An 18621-nucleotide genomic window follows, 5' to 3' on the forward strand; every position below is an offset into this window, starting at 1 on the left:
CAAGGGTGGGTGGAGGGGAGCGATCTTGGGAGCAAGAAGCAGCACACCAATAAACTCATCCATCCATCCATCACCCACCACACACAGTACTTTGGGCACAGTGAACCCTCAACAAGTATTTGTTTAACTCATGAATGTTGGAAAACACTTAAAACATTCATGTATTAAGCACTCCAGGGGGGGTGGCAATGAGTAGGAATATCATTGTCATTTTGGTAACAGTGGTTATACCCAAACAATCTATGTAGAATACTGTTAAGTTCCTTGGTATTTGTTCACTATTTATTTTAGGCTTTAGCTGTGTTTTAAGTATAACAGTGTAAACTTAGGAATGCACATCACAAAGCACTCTATTATATTTAAAGGTGGTGACCCCTTAGGGTGAACTGCTACTGGCAAAAAGGACTAAGGGAGGAAGGACCAAAACTCTTTTCCAATCGCACAGATGTTTCAAAAAACTACCCGCGGGTTTGTGGATGCAGCTTACGCCTCTCAATTCTCATCTTCTTTTAAAAAGCCATCTAAACTCTGATTACTCTGGGCCCTTCTCTCTAGGCAGATCGATTTGTAAGACTTCCTAACAATGCCCCATTGTTTACAGTTGTTTCCAAACCATCCTTCAAGAATATCTTTGGTTCACCCTGATTTTCAGGGACTCTAGTCTACCAGATGGTGTCTTTCACTGCTCTTCTCATTCCCCACATACCCAGCTGGGCCTTCAGAGTGCTGCACAGCTGGTTCGGAGCTTCGTAGCTTGTCTTCAGCCTCTCCCCCTGGAGCTCTGCACCCCGTTCCTCTGGCCTCCTTTGGGCTCCTTCTCTGGCTGTGCACCCTCCAGCAGCACTTCGGGGCTGTGCCTTCAGGCTGGACCAGCTACCCTCTCTTCTTCACTGAGCTCCTGCTCTTTTTCTTCAAAGCCCAGCCCTAAGGCACTTCTCAGGGAAGCCTTTCAGGACCTCCCCAACCAGCTCTCATCCCCAGTCCTAGTCAGTTTGCAGGACTGTAGCCAGAATCTCATAGGCTGGGAGGATCAAACAACAAACATTTACTTCTCACATGCTGGAGGCTGGGGAGTCCCAGATCAGGGTACCAGCATGCCAGAAAGGGGTTGTGGTGAGAGCCCCCTTCTTGGTTTCCTCACATAGGAGGGGGGATGAAACAAGATCTCTCCAGTCTCTTCTTACTAGAGCACTAATCCCATCATGAGGACGCCACCCTGAAGACCTATCTCTTAAAGACCCTATCTTCAAATACCACCACACTGGGGATTTGAGTTACAACATATGAATCCAGGGGGACACAAATTTGCGGTCCATAATATCCCCTATTAGAGGGAATCACACTTGCACGTGTCTTTCAAGACACAGATTACAGGTGTCATTTACATTTGTGTGGGTGATTAACTGATGATCTACCTCCCCCACAAGACTCTACAGTGATGTAAGGGCAAGGATGATGTCTGTTGTTGCTCAGACCTTATTCCCAGTTCTTGGCATTTCTGCATCAACAACTATAAAAGGCACTTTAGGGATGCTATTAATTCCCAACAAACTGGACTAGAGATACTATTTTTTAAACTTATTTTATTTTTGAAGAGAGAAAGAGAGTGTGTGTGTGAGTGGAGGGAGGGGGAAGGGCAGAGAGAGAAAGAGAATCTCAAGCAGACTCCGAGTCCAGTGCAGAGCCCGACACAGGGCTCGATCTCACGACCCTGAGATCTGAGCTGAAATCAAGTGTCAGACACTTAACCGGCTGAGCCACCCAAGTGCCCAGCGGTATTATCCCTACTTTAGAGATGAGGTCACAAGCTCAGAGAAGTAAGCAAGGAGCTGAGGGCCAGAGTCCGAAGAAGCAGAGAGGACAGACCTGCACCTCTGACTCCAGGGGCCACACTGTCTCTCCTTGCTGCTTTTACAGTCTCTCCACATACTTATCTTAATTTGTGTGCACGTAGACTATTTCAAACACAAGAAAAAGAGATGGATATAATGAGTGCCCATTCCCTCATTTACCAGCTTTATAAACATCTTTAAAATCTGTCTTATCAGGCGCCTGGGTGGCTCAGTTGGTTAAGTGACTGCCTTTGGCTCAGGTCATGATCCTGGAGTCCCGGGATCGAGTCCCGCATCGGGCTCCCTGCTCAGCAGGGCGTCTGCTTCTCCCTCTGACCCTCTTCCCTCTCGTGCTCTCTCTCTCTCATTCTATCTCTCTCAAATAAATAAATAAAATCTTTAAAAATAAATAAATAAATAAAATCTGTCTTATCTGCCTTTTTTCCCCCCATAAACTGTTACAAGTGGATTCCCCTGTGGAACATTCCACGATTCTATTCCCTTTCTTCACGCCAAAGATGTGACCGCTATCCTGAACCTGGGGTTTTCATTTGCAAGTATTTCTTGGACTATTGCACCACATGTATCCTTACACTACAGGGTACCGTAGGTAACGTCGTGCACGTCCTCAAACTTCCTGTAAATGGTCACATCACGTGCACCACTCCCAAGTGTTGGCTCGCACACAGCTCTACTTCTTCCTTCTAACTGCTACGGTGTATTCCACAGTGTGGAGACATTAAGCTCACTCCCCTATCACTTTCTATGGACACTGAGGAGTTCTGGTATTTTACAACTACTGACAGTGCTTCAATGAACCTATTTCTGCCTCCTGTACATGCAGGCGATTCCCCAGCGGAGTGACCTTGAACAACGCGGGTCTGAACTCCACGGGTCCGCTCGTACACAGATATTACAGGACAGGACTGTGTATATTCTCTTCCTTATGATTTTCCTAATAACATTTTTTTCTCTAGCTTACTGTATTGTACAGTGCAGTACACAATACATACAACAATGTATTAACTGACAAGATATCAATCGGTAAGGCTTCCAGTCAACAGTAGGCTACTAGTAGCGAAGTTTTCTGGAGTCAAAAGTTACACAGAAACTTTCGATTGCCTGGGAAGTCAGCGCCTCCCATCCTTGCATTACTCACTAAGAAGTGAAACTGCTGGTATGCACAGAAGAATCCGTGCACAGAAACTGCAAACCTGCTCACCAACATGCAGGTACTCCTTTCATTTTAATCGATTAAAGATACATCACATTATATACTCCAGAAGCTGAGTCTTTTCTGGCCCCACCAACACTGAACCAAACCTCTCCCCATATACACAGAGCAAGTGAGTAACGTCTATGAAATAAAATGAGTATCCAAACCAGGAACTTTATTAAACATTTGTTCTGTGTCAGTCACGTTCCTAAGAATTTTATTCATTCATTCATTTATTTTTTTAAAGATTTTATTTATTTATTCATGAGAAACAGAGGGAGAGAGAGGGGGAGAGAGAGAGAGAGAAGCAGAGGGAGAAGCAGGCTCCCAAGGAGCAGGGAGCCCAATGCGGGACTCAATCCCAGGACCCTGGGATCATGACCTGAGGCGAAGGCAGATGCTTAACCATCTGAGCCACCCAGGCGCCCTCATTCATTCATTCAAGTAGGCCCCATGCCCACCAGGGAGCCCAACGCAGGGCTTTAACTCATGACCCTGAGATAAAGGAAGAGTTGGACGCTTTATCGATCGAGCCATCCAAGCACCCCTATCCTAAGAATTTTAAATAAAAAATACCTTTTCATTCTCATGACAACATTAAGAGGTTATTATCCCCTTTTGCTATCTGATAGATCAAGTTAGATCGGTAGGTGACTCTCCTTTGCAGAATTCTCCTGGCTGTTTTCACGTATTTTTGTTTTCTTCCAGGCAAACTTTAAGTTCATGTACATATCTTAAAATGCAATAGCAAGATCAAGAACTCTTCATTTTAATTCATAATGACAAGTATCTACCAACTGTCTTCTGCTACTATTTCCTGCCTCCTTGTCCCTCCAAGAGGCCAAAAGAAGTTCTTGCCACTTGCACTCTTTGCAGGCTCCAAGTACATAGAAAAAGAATGAAAAAGAGCCAAAATAGAGTTAGGATAATGTATAGTATATTCTATAGTTTAATGTTTTCAACACAGAGACAAAAAACATACAACTATACATATAACCTTAATTGGAGATAAAGCAAAAAATTTCAATTGAGGGCCCCCCCCAAGTGCAAGGCCCAAGCTAACTGCCCCAGCAGCCCACCCCATTAAAAGCCCAAAATTCTCCCCCACTTTCCATTTTCACCGCACCCGCTCCACAAATCAGTAAACCACAGTCACGGTTTCCTCTGGCCTGATAATGGTCTAATTCTCCCTCAGCTGTGTTAGGGGCAGGTGCTGGAGCCAGCTGCATCTGAAAAGCTACAATGTGAATTTAGGTGCTCCCATCCCTCAAAATGTAGAAAGATCAAGGAGAGGATAAGACCTCTCTGTTTTTCTTTATAATTGTTCCATCCTGTGTAATTTATTTTGTTCTTCTGTAGCATCAGTCAACTAAGCCTTCAGTTATGAGTTTATGCATCAGCTGCTCGTGGTTCCTGCAGGCTTCAGCAGCTCCTTGGAGAGAAAGAACCCCCTGTCCACAGGCAGTGCTGGGTCAGGTCTTGGCTACACTCTTCATGGTCTTTTAAAGATACTAATTTTGTGCTACTTTAATGAAAAAATAAAAGCCTGCCACAAGACCAACTGATTATACACACAGACCTTAGCCAAGAAAAGCGTTAGTATTTTGTTTTCTCCATCCCAAATACACTCAAATTGTCACCAGTATTTTTTCTTCAAGATTTAAAATTGACTAGTTTTTAAGTTTTATGTGAATAATGGCTTTGTTAGTGCTATGGGAGACCTATGACTAACAAACTTCCAGTAAATATTTACATTCAAAAATATTTTTCTTTTATTAGTACCTGTGATTTAAAACAAACAAACAACATCTTAGGCGTGAGGCATCCCTTCTGTTGGAAAATTACAAAGGTATCTGCACTTATTTAGATTATTGAAGGCTCAGAGCCTTTGAATTTAAGAAAATTTGCAAAATGCAAAGAGTTTATGTTGTTCTCTCTTTAAATGAAAATTGTAATTACACTAAGCAATTCATTTCTTGACAAAAGGAAGGTTTGAGTCTTCATTAAATCATGGGCATGAGAATTTGTGAGTCTTGGTTTCACATGGAAACATTCATCTTTTATTGGTAAATATACTAATTTCATCAGTTTACTGCTAAATACAAAAGATTATGAATTATGTAAATGCTTAAAATTATGTGAATGAAGAACATAAGCATTTGAAAAATGTGATCTTAGGGAAAGCACATCTGAAAATTATCCTCAAGATGTTCCCTTGTGTATATATTATTATTGAAGAATTTCAGTGTATTAGAAACCAACCAAACAGAGCCAATCAGTAGCCAGGTAATCCATGATTTTCTTCTATGGGAAATTCTACTAACTGACTTCACTGTTATGTGAAGTTCATTTAAAAAAAAAACACTACCAACATCAGTGCTTGCTTCAGCAGCTCAAGCACTAAACCTGGAACAATACAGAAAAGATCAAATGGCCCCTGCACACAGATGACATCCAAATTCACGAAGCATCCCATATTTTTTTGAGAGAGAAAGAGAGCACATGCGTGCATGAGCTGGGGGGGGGGGTGTGCGGTGTGTAGGGGGAGAGAGAGAGAGAATCTTAAGCAGGATCCATGCCGTGGGCTCAATCTCACAACCCCGAGATCATGACCTGAGCTGAAATCAAGAGTCAGATGGTCAACCGACTGATCCACCCAAGTACCTCTAGCAACCCTAACCCTAACCCTAAAAAATCATAAATACACAAAGCTATAGGTTGATTTTAATTTTTATTAGGTCTTTTTAATAACAAAAGTTAATAGATGCTCCTTGAAACAAATTAAACAATATAAGGATAAACAAAGAAACAAACAACAAGCTTTCCAGATCCCATTCCAGGAGACAATGTTCCATGCTCGTTCACAGATAAACATCTCATATGTAACATATATGTGTATATGTTATATGTGTGTGTATATCCCTACATTCCTTATATGGAGACATATGACACATAATACATAAACATACATATGCAGGGTTTTATTTTTTTTTTTTAAAGATTTTATTTATTTGACAGAGAGAGACACAGCGAGAGAGGGAACACAAGCAGGGGGAGTGGGAGAGGGAGAAGCAGGCCTCCCCTCGGAGCAGGGAGCCCAATGCGGGGCTCGGTCTCAGGACTCTGAGATCACAACCTGAGCCAAAGGCAGATGCCCAACGACTGAGCCCCCCGGCGCCCCGTGTTTTATTTCGATAGGATAATACATACTACTCTGCAACTTGCCTTTTTCACCACCATCCTGGCCATGCCTTTGGTGTTAGATGCAGAGCATACGCAGTCTGTGCTGCACCCACAACTACCTTTATTCCCTTTCTCGATGGACGTTCAGACTCTTCCCAAATGCTTGCTGACCTTAGCCTCTTCCCTGTGGGCCTCCCTCTCATTAACTCCCTCTGCAACCAACACTCTGTGAGCGCTAGGGAGGACAGAAAAGCTGTTTTTTTTTTTTTTTTAAGATTTTATTTATTTATTTGAGAGAGAGAGAGAATGAAAGACAGAGAGCATGAGAGGGAAGAGGGTCAGAGGGAGAAGCAGACTCCCCACTGAGCAGGGAGCCTGATGTGGGACTCGATCCCGGGACTCCAGGATCATGACCTGAGCCGAAGGCAGTTGCTTAACCAACTGAGCACCCAGGCACCCCAGAAAAGCTGTTTTTTAAACCCAATTTTACATGTAAGGCTGCCCCTCAATGTCCCATATTTGAACATATTTAACATATTGCCTAGATAAATCTGCACAGAAAGATACTAACTTATGTTACATAGTAGTGAGAAGTCTATTATTTACAAGAAAGATGCCCGGGACAGAGAACCATAAACCCCAGGCTCTATTTCAGGTTTGAGATGAGCCAACAATGTGACACTGAGCAGTTACATAACTACGTGAAGGGCCATCTCCTCCCCCAAATAATGAACTGCTTGAACTGGATAATTTCTAGTCCCTTCACACTAAAATCAATGATCCTAATTGTTTGATGAATGCAGGCTTTATGTCAGCCCAGAGAGGATAATTTACTAAAAGAATGTTTGCATAACTCCCACAAAGAGTTTACTAACAAATGAACAGTGCAAACAATATTAAAAGAACAGATACTTTAACAACTCAAGAAAGCAAACTGTTTAAGTACTTCCATAAGAACATTATAATTACCTATTTATAACTTATATGCTGATCACAATTTTTAGTATGACTAAAAATCTCACATTATTATGTATGTTCAGGTCAGTTCCAATTATTACAGATTTTGAAAATGACAAAATGTAGTCAGTGCTGAGCAGCTACCAGGAACCTGGCTGTATTTCCACCTCAGCTATTCAGTTTCTAGATTAAGTTCCTTCATTTAAAAACTTAAGAAGTACCTGAAGCTTTAGGATTCACTCTCAGTCAATGATCTTTATCAAGCGTGTCCAGGGTGCTGGGCAGACACTGTGCTGTTCCAGGGCCACCACTGTGGGAAAGACCCACAGCCCCCGGGGCGGCCCCCCACCGCTGGGATGGCATACACCTACAGCTCTGCACCCCAGACTGTTTTCTAATTCAAACTGGCCCCTCCATAACTGGACTTGACTCATTTAAATTTTAATATATTTCTGTTAAAAGATTCGTGTGTCATTTTTTACAAATATTCTGCTGTGTTCTCTTTCTTGAGAGAGAGAGAAAGACTGTGTGAGCAAGCGAGAGCAGAGCGAGAGGGAGAGAGAGAGAGATACTGAGCAGCATGGAGCCCACCCAGGGCACTATCTCACAACCCTGAGATCATGACCTGAACCACAATCAAGAGTCCCACGCTCAACCGACTGAGCCACCCAGGCACCCCTCTGCTGCATTCTTAAAAACAGAAAGGAAAGTTAGTGTTTACTTCAACTGGCAAGAGAGGCTTGGCTCACTGCAAATTTATAGGAAAGGATGACAAGAAGTTACTTATCCATGAGTACCTTTAGTTCATGAGTGAAATGAAAATGTACCTGCATCTTAATTTGCTTGATGTTTGTCTCATTCAAAAACATGTAAAACAGAAGGAAATACAACACAAACCCCAAAACACTGCATGGATCCCATTTCTGAGGCCATGTTCTCCTGTGACAGAAAACAGTGAAGACAAAGCCACCACTGACAAGAAATGAGGGTGTGCCTAGAATGTGGCAGGGGGACAATATCCAGCCTGGAGAAAGACCCCCACTGGCCTCTCTGCTCCCCCCTCCCTACAGTCCTCCTGCTTAAGGCAAGGAACAGGTGGGCAGGCAGAGCCAGACACAGACCCACCGAGGCAAATATGAGTTTCCCTGGGTAACTTCTGCCAGTCCTCATGTGGGTCCAGTTCCTGGGGGGCTCACTCCTTGAAGAAGACACTGCATTATCATAAACCCAACAGGGGGCCCTGAAGTGACAATTCAAAGAGAAAACAAAAAAGTAACTTTGGGCTACAAGTGCAAAGACATTTTTGTCTTGCCAACTATACCTACCTCTAATAGTTACTACCATGAACGCGCGTGTAAATCAGTAATACTAGGCTGATGCTGGAGCAATCTCTTCTAACAGAGATCAACCAAACTAGGCAGCAGGGAATCTATGATACGATAACACTTTAAACCCGCCCCCCCCCCAAGTAATTCTTAAAGAACAATTTTGGGATTTTAGCTTTGTACGTCTATACAAAGACAGAAATCCAGGGGTGCCTGGCTGGCTCAGTCGGTTAAGCAACTGACTCTTGTTTCAGCTCAGGTCATGATTTCAGGGTCGTGAGACTGAGCCCCACGTCAGGCTCCGTCCTGGGTCGGGAGTCAGCTTGGATTCTCCCTCCCTCTGCCCCTCCCTCTGGTCGCATGCATGAGCACGCTCGCTCTCTCAAATTAAAAAAAGAAATCCAAAAAACTTTATACTTTCAAACATTTAATCTTAGGAAAGAGTATGTAAACTGCTATTTAGTTTTTCTTTAAATAGGAAGGGCTTTCAAGACTGAAGTGCTTTAAATGTCTTGGTTTTTCTTAGTTTTAAAAGATACAGAATCCTGGCACTCTCCCTTTGAAGCATGGGGACAAAAACCGAAAACTTCTTTAAAACAAAAAATAATCAATTCCCAGCCAACTGTATGGAAGTCTTCCTGAACATAAAACTAACCTACCTGTTTCTTTCCTAAGTATCTAGTAGTATGACTCATTAGAAATTATATTGTGAATTCTATCCTAGAGATTACAATGCATATGCTACACTTAATACCCTTCAGGGAAAGAGAAAAAGCAAATACATAAAAGGATAGCTTTTTATTTTTAATTTTTTAAAAGATTTTATTTATTTATTTGACACAGAGAAAGAGAGAGAGGAATCACAAGTAGGCAGAGTGGCAGGGAGCGGCAGAGGGAGAAGCACGCTCCCCGCTGAGCAAGGAGCCCGATGTGGGACTCGATCCCAGGACCCTGGGATCATGAGCTGAGCCGAAGGCAGACGCTTAACGACTGAGCCACCCAGGCACCCCAGGATAAAGTAGTTTTTAAAACAAGTTCTAGGGATAAAATAAGAGTTTATGAGCAAGGAGTTGTTAGTTTTAATTATATCAAGACAAAAATATGCATTTCCTGAGGTTTAAGAAAAAAAATCCACTTCATGAAAGAACTTCATTAACCGCTGTCCTAAATTGTAAATCTACACCCTTTGAGGGCATTGGTGAATGAAACCCTACTGTTTTTTCCCCAGATTACTCACAGTTAATATAACTGGCAATGAGTCTGTAGGTTATCAGAAATTTCTAATCACTTGCTCCTAAGTTAGCTGCCAGCATTCTTTCTTACAGCAACTCAGTAACAAGCAGCAGTGACATGGAAATTCTTTTTGTCTGACAATGGAGGCTGACAAATGTGAAAAGTGTGCCAGACTCTGCAAGCTACAATTTCTGTAATTAGAAAATCAGGAAACTTTACAATGGTGCTGCCCAAATCTGAGGTTTTTCAAATAAAAGAACTGTTTTTCTTACAGAGTAATTTTATTTTTATTTATGACTTTTTTTTACTGGAAAATGATTGGTCCTATTAATTGAATAATTTCTCTGGATTCAAGCTTTAAATGGCAAAAAACAAGAGTACTTGGGGCACCTGGGTGGCTCAGTTGGTTACGTGTCCGATCTTGGTTTTGGCTCAGGTCAAGATCTGGGGGTCATGCGATCCAGCCCCATGTCGGGCTCCACGCTCAGCTCAGAGTTTGCTTGGGATTCTGTTTCCCTTTCCCTCTGCCCCTCCCGCTCATGCTCTCTAAATCAATCAATCAATCAATCTTTAAAAAAACAAAAACAAATAAAACCAAGAATACTTATATGGAGTCATATCTCATTTGGTTTGAAAATAAAATAGTAAGGTATTGGAGAGGAAAGAACCACTTGTTCAACAAAATTTTATTTACCATCCACCTCATGCCAAATATTGGTTACAACAGTGAGAATATGTATAGAGATAACACTGTATTGACTGGATTTACTCATTCATTCATCCAAATCCTTAAACCATGGATTTACCTCTCAAAGCCAAGGCTTGGACAAGATACTAGGGACATGGAAAAGCATCATGGAGCCAGGTTTCCCCCGTTGGGGGTTACAAACATGCCGAGACTAGAACAAATCGTGGGCAGCTGGATTTGAAGTGGAATGACGTGAACTGTTCACTTAGACACAGAGCTTTAATTCAGACACAGACAGAGGTATATTATACTCACACAGGTACGCATATTCCCTGGCTCAGACTGAGAGATCTGAGACCTAACAGGATCTAAAGCCAACAACATATTATTAGCAATGTGCACGCCAAGCACCCAGATCTTGCTTTTAAAATACCATTCTCCACAAAAATGAACCAAGCCACCCTAGAAAAAGGCTGAGTCCAGGGCTGGGGCAAAGAAAGTACATGAAGAACTTACAACATCTTGTTATACACCTAGAAGCAAGAAATTCTCCAAGAATTATGAAGACATTTCCAAAGGTCAGAGGAACAGTTAGTAGGTAGGGGCTCCCTCAGACCGAAGCTGGAATAATTCAAGCACTGAAATAATCAATGACAGTAAGGAATATAAGTCCGTGAATAAAAGAAGAATCTATGAGCTTGAACTAAGACAAATTTTAAAAAGGAAGAGAGGGAAGCTCTTTCTCAGAGCATAATACCAACTAACAGGGAAGTCTGGAAGGATGGATGCTACAACTATGAAGTCAAAGTTTGATGAGGAACAAGAAATTTATAGCTTCAAAGCATCTCCCCACAAATTACATATTAATTACAAAGGGAAAACAGTAATTTTACAGTGGAGAAACTTGGTGGACACAATCTGACCGACTGACCAGATCAGTAATATTTGTACTGACATCACGAGGGACGAAGTAGGCACAACACCCCTTCTCTGGCTTTCCTGCAAAACTAGCAACCTTCAATTGAATCATGAGGACACTTCAGACAAACCCAAACTGAGGACTATTCTACAAAATAATTGATCTCTACTTTTCAAAATATGTTAATTAAGGTCAAGAAAGTAAAGAAAGACTAAAGAACTGCTCCAGATTGAATTAGAGGAGGACATGAGACTAATGTGGACCGTATGGCTTTGGACCCAAAAGAAACGGCTGTACCAGGCAGCATGAGACCGTGGGCTGCAGGGCACAGCACAGTAGTATATCAAGGCTAAATACAGAGGACCGCACTTTATAGGAGAATAGACTTCTTGGGAACTACGTACTGTATTTAGGGGTAAAGGGGCATGATGTCGGCAACTTATTCTCTAATGGTTCCGAAAAACACTATGCATATATAAAAAATTAAAAATGGGGCGCCTGGGTGGCTCAGTTGGTTGAAGGTCTGGCTCGTGACTTCAGCTCAGGTCCTGATCTCCGGATCCTGGGATTGAGCCCTGTGTTGAGCTCTGTGCTCAGCAGGGAGTCTGCTCGGGGACTCTCTCTCTCTCTCCCTCTCCCTCTGCCCAGACCCCCATACGCGCACACACACAATCTCTCTCTCAAATAAATAAATAATCTTTTTAAAAAAATGAAAACTTAGTAAACAATTAGTAAATCTGGGTAAACAGTATATGAGATTTCCTTGTACTAATTGTTAACTCTTCTTTAAGCTTGAAATTATATCAAAACAAAAATTACAAACAAATGAAACACTATAGTTAATCCACTCATGAATGTAGTCCTTTGGTTGACAGTTAAGACTTTATAAATGTCACACAGTGGACAAAGATGAACGGAACACAGATTCCTACCCTTGAGCATCTCAGTCTTGGAAGGGTTGCTCAGCCTTTCAGAAAAACAAATTGTAAAATAATCGTTTTTTTTAAGCTTCTATTTTTTTAAGTAATCTTTACACCCAACGTGGGGCTGGAACTCACAACCCCAAGGTCAAGAGCCATATGCTCTATGGACAGAGCCAACAAGACACCCCTAAAATTATCTTATTACTACTCTCTTCAATGCAGCCAAAATACCTCACAAGGAAAACATATTGTGAAGGACATGAACATTTTCCTTGCTGTACTAGAAGTTCTATAATAAACATTCCTAAAAATAAATAAATCTATCTCCTGAGAAGAGAATTTTTGCTTTAAAAATATTTCTGTTGTAACATGATCTGTATTACAATAACATTAGTAGAGAATTCAGGGCATGTATGGCTTTACTAACACCAAATATTTTTAAACGCCCAATTAATCAATCACTGTGGTGAATAAATTTTGGAAGAACAGTAGGATGATGACCAGGAATACCGCACAGTGAGAAGGTGAAATGTCTGGGAAGGAGAGGGCTTGTCGGTGTTAACTGGAAGCTGAGAGCACTGCAGCAGGAGACGGGTGCAGACATCCACCAGAAGGTCAGCTGAAGAAATGTGCCCGAGAGTCATTAACACATGCCCACGTGCTGGGCAGCTCTGACTTCATAACCCAGACCGAGCCAAGGGCAGTGACGGCCCCACAGGGAGGCAGAAACAGCACTGTGAGCAGTCTCGGGCACGTGCTGTGTGCTGAGTGGGGTCCCTGTCGTGCCCCGCACCCCCATCCTGACACAGAGGAAGGGACCAGGCCAGGACGTGACAGCGATGGGATTCAAATCCAGGCTGACTGACTCAGAAGCCATGCTCCTAAACACTATATACTCTGTGTTTCATGGCATAGGAGAACTTGAGTCCAACAGCTGAGGATCTCCTGTGTGCACAGACTGACAAGACACTCCGTAAGAAACAGAATCCCTGATACTGCAGAATTTCCGGTCTAGAATATGTAAATGGCTGGAACAACAGTCAAAGCACTAGTAGACTTGTCTAGAGTGAAATGTGTTACCAGCAATTGGAAGTTACGAGAAAATAACCACCAATGGCTTATAAGTCGGGAGTGGGGGTGCCCTTGGGATGAAAATGCAGAGTCACCACAAGACCAGAGAACCAGGGGCGGAATGCTCCCAGCCACTCGCTGGGTTACGATTGGACTGACTGTACTAAGGTCTCTAAAGGAACACAGTAATTCAGAAGACAGGATGGCAGCCATGGAAGCCGAGAGAAGAAAGGGGCTGTCCCAGAGGGAGGGCTCCTTGGCCCAGAGGCAGCCACACTCTGGGGACAAGTGTGGCCTCAGTGTAGGAATGGATGGAGCCTGGTTTCATCAAATATCTGAAATTTAATTTTTACTTTCATCAAAACAACCTATTTACATAGTTTTAAAGGTAGTTCTACGGGACCTGTATTGGGGGTAAAGTGGTCCCCTGCCACTCCTTGCTTCCACTACACTTTCTCCTCATTCAATATCTGCAGGTCACACGTTCATAACTGCTTTCTAAATTTTTTTAAGTGGGCTCCACGCCCAATGTGGGCCTCGAACCCATGACCCCAAGATCAAGAGTCGTGCACTCCACCAAAAGAGCCAGCCAGGCGCCCCGTGCTTTTTAAGTCTTTCTACTCCAGGCATTACATACGGACTTCATACAGACGATATGTATGCAGCTCTCCAGAGCATCCCCCCACCTTCTCTGCACATCACACCTGTTCACTAAATCAGTACTGTTCACATTACAACTAAATAGCACCTAAATATTATTCCCAAAGGAATCGCTTATAGAACGATCACATTTCCCTTTTTGACAACATGTTTCCTTCTGATCTGCGGCTTCCTACTTTTCTGCACATGTTCTCAATACAAGGATGATTCGGTGACAACACCTCCAGGCCTGTGACATGTGTACACTGGACAGTGACATGCACTTGGACAACAGTGGTCCCCCCGAATCTGTCCTGGAGGTCCTTCTGTCCGTTCTGGAGTTCCTCCCGGCCTGCCGCGTCCGACCCGAACTCCTCCTGCCCAACAAACACCAGCCCGGCTTCCTCTAGCTGCACCTTGTCACCTCCCTTTCCACTTGATTGTCTGCCTCCCCACCTGTTGGAATCTACTTTGGGGAAGGTAGTCTCCATTTGATGTCCCAGCCCTTCTACTGAATTAATAATCTTCCAATATCCAGGAGCCCTGTTTATTCTGTGAATGATCCTTTCTGGAGCCCCTGTTGTTCCGCAGACACAGAGTCTTCTCTTATCTGAGGATTTTAATTACAGTTTCTTTGAAACGTCTTTTGCTCCTTTATTGTTTCTGTTCCTTTCACATTCTTTTTTAATCTTCCTCTTTGTTTTGGTTTCTTTCCTGTGAGAGACTTTCCCCCAGCACGTCTGTCCCAGTTAAGAGTGGGGCAGCAGAGACCTAAGCAGTGGCCGTAGGTCGATGGCAGAACTGTTTCTCTTCCCTAGAGAGAGATCCTCCATTCTCCTGTGTGTGTGTGTCTGTTGGGGGTGGTGGGAGGGGGGTAGGAACAAGCCTGGGAGCCTCTGTGTGTTGGCCAAAATTGGGCAGAGAGCATTGCAACTCAGTATGCAGACTCTGATTCGATTCTGTTAAAACGTTACGTCAGAACATGTTACTCAAACTCATTCTGAGACAAAGCAAGTCCTTACAATAGCCAGCAAGGCCCTGCGTGATCTCCACTGCCCGGTCCATGGCCCTTCAGTACTTCTGACCGCAACTCTCACTCCCCTCCACCAGCTAACCTCCTTGATGCTTCAGTCTGGCGTCCACCTCAAGGCCTTTGCTCCACCTGTTCCCCCGCCCCAAACCCTCCAATCAGCACAACTCTTTCCCTCTTCCAATGCATTGCTCAAATAGACTCCCACTCTGCCACCTCAGTTTTAAACTACAGCCCTTCCCCCAGCACTCACAACTTCCCTTATTCTAAGTTCTTCTGTAAGAATTTATCACTTCTAACATCCTAGGCACACCACTTTACTACATCTACTGTTCACTGTTTATCTCCTCCCACAAGAACAGAGCTTTTTTGGTTTAGATCACTCATACATACCCAATACCTATTGCGGTATTCACCCCTCTCCTTAACTGTGCCCAGCTGAAGGGTTCTGAAAATACAGCACCAGTCTTCTGCTAGAGCGGGGAAAGGCAGTCCCCTGGCCACATGCAGCAGAGACAGGAGCCCAGGAACCCAATTTTCAAACAATTCTCCTGTTTGCAGCTCCCGCAATATGCTCGCCCTCCAAGATACCCCGTGCCCTCCATGTCTGTGGCCTTCAGGGATGCGCCCTTCAATTACCTGCTTCTACCCGTTCTGTCTTCTCTGCTCTTCAGAACCCATCAATGCTGGTCCATCCACAGTCCAGCCTCCAAAATGCTGCTCAAGTTTCTTCTACGGTGGTCACCCTCCATTCCATTACAGTCAGTTCAGTGAGAGTTCAGAGGGGGTAGAAAATGGAGCATGTGGTCAGTTTACCACATTTACCTGTGTTGCTAACTATCTGAATCCCAGAACTACCTCCCTTTTTTCATACTCCCTTGCTCACCAAGAAACCTCCTGATGATCATGGCTTCTCAGCTTGCTGCTCCAGGGCCAGCTAGAAGACACGTTCTATACATTCCCTTTAGTAGGCAGTAACTTCAGTTTTACTGCTCTGTCATCTTGAGAAAGTCTCCCCAGGACAGAGATCTACTCTTAGGAGGTGGACGTACCAGCAGACTGAAAGTCACACGAAGATAATGTAATCTTGGAAGGCTCTTGGGTGATAACCAGTGAACTTTTCAGTTTTCATAAATTTATCCATTATGCTAAATATGTTCATATTTTAAATTTCAGCAGAATACAACTGGATTTTTTAAAAAGACTTTATTTTTGAGAGGGGGGGCACAAGTAGGGGGAGGAGCAGAGGGAGAGAGAACCCTCAAGCAGACTCCCCAGTGAGCAAGGAGCCCCACACAGGGCTCAATCCCATGACCGAGATCATGACCTGAGCCGAAACCAAGAGTTGGATGCTTAATTGAGTCACCCAGGCACCCCCAGAATACAGCTGGATTAAAAAAAGAAGGGGGAAGCCTAAAAAAAAAAAGATCTTAAGATAAATATAAATAGATAGGCAAGTAGGTAGGCAGGTGGATGGGTGAGCAGGCAGACAGACTGGATGGAGACAGACAATTCACAATAAATAGAGAATGGATCATTTGTTGAGTACCAAATATGCCCTAGGCCTTATATAGGCACCCTATACCTACCATATCGTTAATCCTCACACCAACTCTGTAATGTTATGCTATTTTATATACATATATTAAAAAAAAAAGACTAAGACTCAGAGATCTTACATCACTGGCCTAAGGTCAGAGAGCCAGCTGAGATAAAGCCAAAACTGCCCAATTCCAAGTTCCATGATTTTTATTCTCTACACACAGGTTTTCCATTAGTACAGTTTAAAATGTGAAATGAATACATTCTGATCTGATTTTAACAGAATGTTAAATGGTGGTAATATTTTGAATGTTTGTCCCAAAGTTCTATTACTTTTATAACTTGCAATAAACATTAAAACATACTGTCCACCCATTTCAACATTCTGTCCCAAAATGGCCAGTGGCATCAGTCGATACCCTATGGTAGGAAAGAGCTGCTTCCCATCATACCAGCTTCAAAACCTTAGGGCCAATCCCCAACACAGTCTTGTTTTTCTGGAAGACCCTGCTCCACGCCAATCCTCTGCTGCACTGTGTCTACGAGCGAGCCCACACCCACCAGCCCGACAACAAAGCCCAGTTATGTCAGGGTAGAGAAGGCCTCCACCTCCAGCCGCTGGAATCTCCAGCACATGATCACGCCTTCTCATGGGAAAAGGCATGCCTTTGGATTCAGAAAAAGAAAATTAAAAACAGTGAGCAGCCATACCTGGATTAGTAATAAGTGACAGCAACACAGCCGGCAATTATTAGTTTCATCTGGGCCGGAAGGAGTCTCGGTGCAGGAATTCTTGGCTGCAGCTCTGCTATTTGCTGAGAATTCTGAAAATTAAACACTGGTCCCCTCGGAGTGGAATGTGCCTATGCAGACCTCAGGAGCGCGCCAGCCGTTGCAGCCAGGGGTTTATATGAGATCTAATGAAGGACTACACGTCAGAATAAAGTTTTCAATTTTTCCATTTGAACTCAATAAAAAATAAGTGACAGTCATGGCGTTCAAAATATTCACACCCTGAAGCTGCCAAGCTAAATAATTTAGTATCTTTTTGAACAGAAAAATCTTTTCCCCCAGGACATATTTTTCAAAATGCTAAATGTTCTGTTAGCTCAGCCCTCCTTCTGCAGCCAGCGGCATACTGTTTTTGAAAATGGAGAACGATGGTCTGCCTCTCCCGTAACTGGAGAAAAATTCCAGTCCCATTAGGTAGGAAGCATTCAAATCACATACCCTTACAGCTTATAAATTATGATATTCTTAATACTATGCAAAATCTGAATTAGTGAAAGTATCTTCAAAGGGTGGGGAGAAAAATGTGCTTTGAAATAAAAAAAGGAAGGCTTTCACACTGCAAAATTAAGCTAGTCAACTCTTTAAATTTTGTTTCATTAAGCATGAGAAGCACTTAGTAACCAAGTAAGATTAATTGCAAAAATCAGGAACAGCCTGGTTTAATGAAGACCGGGCCTGACTGAGGCAGCCCGGGATGTGCTTCTATCTGCTGGCACCTAATAACCATCCCCATGTGCTGATCCTGCAAAGGTTCAGACTCATTAGTGGCTAAAATCTGCTGCTTTCTACATAGTTCTGAGTGTTGGTTACTTCTATACATATTCTTAATGAAGACGATGCAGTTTTTCACTTAGTGAGAAAAGTGAAGAGTATCTTTCAGGGCTTTCAAACGTTAATCAACGTTTAAATCCATCATTTCTAACAGCTCTTACTTTCCTCGCTCTCACAGTGTGGAAGTCAACTCTTACACTTCCTTTCCCTACTTTCCTTGTGTGAGAAGGGCCGAGGAGGACAGCACAGGAAAGCCCGGGTGAAAAGGTCCTGTGGCGGCTCCTTGTCACATGCAGGAACTCCTCGGGAGCTGGTGCACACGCTCCACAGGGGAGGGGTCCGTGACAAAGAGGCAAGAACTTGTCCACCGTTTTCAAGTTCTTTGTTTGACTTTGTAGCAGCTCCCTAGTTAAGGGGAGTGGGGTGGGCAGAGCTCCCCTCTCCCCCACGTCTCTGCATACCTGCTCCCGTTGGCAGCCCCGAGGGTCGTCTGGGGGGGG

The 18621-nt window shown here is 43.3% G+C and overlaps 1 protein-coding gene and 1 non-coding gene across 11 annotated transcripts in view; one reads left to right on the forward strand and one right to left on the reverse strand.

The window, feature by feature from the left end:
* The window catches only part of DISP1 (dispatched RND transporter family member 1), a 174954-nt gene that overhangs the window by 108843 nt on the left and 47490 nt on the right, over window positions 1–18621 (reverse strand). The window contains exon 1 of one of the 10 annotated variants that reach the window (XM_028111591.2): window positions 15656–15811. The exons of the other annotated variants lie outside the window; for them this stretch is intronic. The gene's annotated coding sequence lies outside the window, so the exon portion shown is untranslated. Of the gene's footprint in view, window positions 1–15655; window positions 15812–18621 lie in introns of those variants that run through there. 10 annotated transcript variants of the gene reach the window in all.
* LOC114215785 (U6 spliceosomal RNA) lies at window positions 5425–5530 on the forward strand. The gene has a single exon (XR_003610629.1). It is a non-coding gene; the product is annotated as a U6 spliceosomal RNA (small nuclear RNA).

Source organism: Eumetopias jubatus, unplaced genomic scaffold, assembly GCF_037043125.1.
Source record: "Eumetopias jubatus isolate StellerSeaLion01/CBP00866 unplaced genomic scaffold, mEumJub1_p1.0 scaffold_12, whole genome shotgun sequence".
Taxonomy (NCBI): domain Eukaryota; kingdom Metazoa; phylum Chordata; class Mammalia; order Carnivora; family Otariidae; genus Eumetopias; species Eumetopias jubatus.